Consider the following 4,103-nt stretch of genomic DNA (forward strand, 5'->3'; position numbering starts at 1 on the left):
AAAAAAACTGTGAGTGCATTTTGTCCTTTGAGTGTTTTCTTTTGACATGTATGTAAGCAGTGGTTAAACAAACAGTATCTCTGAAGGACCTTCACTTTAACCAAAAACATTCACAGTAATTCCATCTGTACCATGTTCTCTCCCAACCCCCAATCAAATCCTTAAAAATGAGAATGGAAAAAAATATTTTTTTCAGTTAAGCTGACTATAGTATTGCATACTTTTATTCTTAGCTTAATAACAATATTTTGAAATACATTTTGTCCCTAGTGAACAGTCCAGTTAACTTCAGACCTACGGTATAGACATTCTTTGCTAGTTTTCTTTTCACATTTTGTGGAATGTAATACTCCATTTCTCAGTATTCACAGTGATAGAGCTTACATTCTTCACTCAAAAACATTTAATAATGGCACTTCATAGCAAAAAATCTACCTTTTCTACCATTGTGTCTACACCTCTTCACTATGTGCCCTCAGCTACATAAGGAGAACTTGACCTAGTCCTGAAATCACCACGCCTCCATACATTTTCTCTGCTTGCAATTCTCTATGTTTCCTGCATGGCAAAGTTATTCATCCTTAAAGGCTCCTTCAAAGAGTCTTACCTACCCCTCAAACCCCTACCCAAAATTATACAGAAAGTTTCTTTTAAGGCTTCTATAGCACAGGAGCTAGTATATAATGGGAGAAAAACAAATGATTTGTAGAATTGTCAACTGCATTAAAAATGAATTAGAGACTGATCTACCTGTCAGGAGGCCTCTTCTGTCTCACAAAATTTAAAGCTCCTTGTTTAAATTTCAAATACCCACTCCCTTTGTGGCTATAATTGACTTGGACTAGCAATAGCCAAATGAACATATGTGAACAGTAGATGCCAAATAATGCAATTTCATTGAAATACGAATGTGGCTTTTTTGTTGGTGGGAGAATGTGCTGCTCTCCCACCATATATACTTGTTTCAAAAAATGCAGCATAAGGAAAAAACCAGATCCCATCTGCCAGGCAAAATAGCTATAAAGTGGAAAAATCAGGTTTTTAATGAATCCATTGAGAGTAACTTGAGTTATTTTTTAATGTAAGGGCAAATAAACTTTTGAGCAGAGTTACATAACCATGTAGTAGTCTTTTAATTTATAGCTAGGCCAAATTCAAATCCTGGTTTTAGCTAAATTAGAGTGCTCCCAAAAGAGAGAATGATTAGATAATACAAGTAGGCTTTTGTTGGCCTCTTCTTCTGCAATATAGCTCACAGTCTAAGAAGACTAGAATTCCAATTTTCAATTCAAGTAAACATGTCTCCATAGATTCATAAGACTCACTGAACAACTCAACTTTGTTTTTTTATTTTCTTTAGCACATATCCACAATAAGAGTGTTGCTCTTTCATAGTCCAGTCGGAAGTAGTGTAGAATAAAGGCAGACACCTGTTCTTTCATCCGTTTTGGCCACATCTTCTAGCTCCATTTTAAGACTTCAATTTTGACAATTTTTTCTCTTAATCTACCAATAGAATAATTTGAAATATAACTCATCCATAGGAATTAGATGGTTAGCAAAGAAAGAGCCTCTATATTGATAAATAATTAATTATAATGTGTGTTATGTGAAGGCCAAGATATTGCAGACAAACAGAGGTATTTAGGGCTTGTCACTGTTAATATTTGTTGTTCTCCTTGAGCGTCATTATACTTCACAACGTTTTTCTTCACAACAGGAGGAAGAATTTCATAGAAACATGACTTTGAATCCAACATATGTCCTGTACCAATTGAGTGGTCTTGGCCACTAGTTTAACTCATCTGTCTCAGGAAGGGAATAATGGTGTTCTATCTACCTTATGGGTTAATGTGAACATTTTCATATTATGATTATTAAGCAGTACAGGTTGTTTGGCTAATTGTATATGAAACAGGCGAAGGCATTTTGTAAATTCTTTGCCTCAGTCTTGGACTTAGGAAACCTTAGCTTGCAGCCCAGCTCTACCTCTGGGCAGCTTTGTGAGCCAAGCACACTTAATCTTTTGAACTTCATTTATTCATCTGGACAGAGAGGAACAAAATTCCTCACTCAAAGTTACAGTGGTTTAAATGAAAACAAAAAGCCCATCATCTGGAACATATAGATGATAAATATAAGTTGAATCTTAACTATAGAATATAAGTTTTCCACCTGTTAATAGTAATACCATTAACAACAATAATAATGGCACACAGATTTCACATTCTTAATGTTGGGGCTCAGAACATAATAACCCAAAAGATGTCACCTTAGTGTACTTAGTATTTTAAGTTGAAGGAACCTGAAAAAAATCACAGAAGCAGGAGTCTCTGACCTCCCTCCCTTCTCCCCCGAAGACCCTAATGTGACAGGTGTTCTGCCATGAATGCGGAGAAGAAGTGTCACACCTCTTAGAGAGGCTAAGAAGAATCTGGACAAACAGACCTTGCTATGTTCCTTCCAGTTTATTACCATTAGATCATACACTTTTGTCATCCCATCATACTTCTTCTGCACAACTATTCATAAAATTCACAGTTTCCCTGCGTTTTTGGCTCTTCATTTCTGACGGCTTCTATGTCATGTAGAACTATGGCTAAATAAATTTGTTATGTTTTTCTTTTGTTAATCTGTTTTTCATTACAGGAGTCTCAGCTATGAACCTTGTGATGGTTGAAGAAAACATGTTACTTTATCTCCCCTTCACTGCTGAGTGCAGAAAGCTGGTCTAAGCACTGGATGTTACAGTTCTCCCGTCTATGGCATGTATTTGTATTTCAGAAGCAAAGTAAAAGAAATCCACATTTTTAATATTATCAAAGAAGCATACCCAAACAGCTGAATTATCCCTCTAGTATTTACACTTTTGAGTAGAATAGGTTTTCTAAATATCTAAGTTGCCTAAAATTCTAAATACCTTTATGAAGTTCTTTTTGTTAGAAGATAATTGGTCATGGGTATTTGAAAGAAAAGTTTCTAGGACTCTGGTTGTTTCCTAAAAGTATGGTGTTATAAAAACATTTGCTTCCTACTCACAGTCAGTGAGAGGTAAGGGTATCACACTCATTGGGGATCACCCAAAGAATACCCTGGACTAGGGGACTTGGATGTTTAGGAAGATTGTTCAGAGAATGTTTTTGACCATTTCTGAGTGAGATAATATAGAGAATAATGGGGATGGAGGAAGGAACGGATAGCATGGGTTATGTCTGGATAATTAGATGAATTGTTGGAATCAGAACCCATCTTATTCTCTGTGATTTGTCTGAAGCCCCCGCGAGCCCCAAGTCAAGGGCCCTGCCCCGCCACTTATTGTAAATAATTAACACATTGTGGTAAATTAAACAAGTCACTATTTTCTGTCACTTCTGATTCTACTTAAATCAGAGACTTTATCACGAACAGTTTGCCACTCTTTGGCGTTGTTCTCAAGGGCAATTTGCCCCAGTGATTCTTTGCACAGAAAGTCAGCACCTTCTGGCAATACAGGAAGAAGGTGGGAGTCAGATGGGTTAAAAGTAGAGAAGAAAAGAAAAACCAACACCTTTGACTTGTAGAATGTGGGGCAAATGTGTTGGCAATGTATAATAGAATCCAAGGTTGAAAGGGATCTTTTAAAAAAACCTGTTTTAGTTCTCACTCAGTGGAGCAATCATTTTTATTACCATATGACTGATATCCACCTCACCTCTTCTTGAATGCCATCCATAATTCTTGAGTATCAGTCTGTTCCTTCGTTGCTAGAAATGTCTTTAAGACAAGTGCTGTCGTTATAGAACCTCCAGTCTTGACAATCCTCTACTTGACAGTTCTTCTGATAGTTGAAGGTAGCTTTCATGTTTCATTAATTTTTCTCTGAGTAAAAAAATCAGTGCTTTAATAGCTCCCAATATTGTTAACCAACCTCCTCTGATGATACACAGTAAGTCCTTCTTGTAATTGCAAAAGCCATGGGGCTGTGGTTTAAAATACATTATTATGGAAAATTTCATTTTTTTAATTATGTAAGTAATATATGCATATTATGCTGAATCATTCATAATCCCACCCTGAAATAACCACTGTTTACATTTTCATGTGCTTTTCTTTATGTATTTTAT

This window comes from Nomascus leucogenys, chromosome 11, assembly GCF_006542625.1.
Source record: "Nomascus leucogenys isolate Asia chromosome 11, Asia_NLE_v1, whole genome shotgun sequence".
NCBI lineage: Eukaryota > Metazoa > Chordata > Mammalia > Primates > Hylobatidae > Nomascus > Nomascus leucogenys.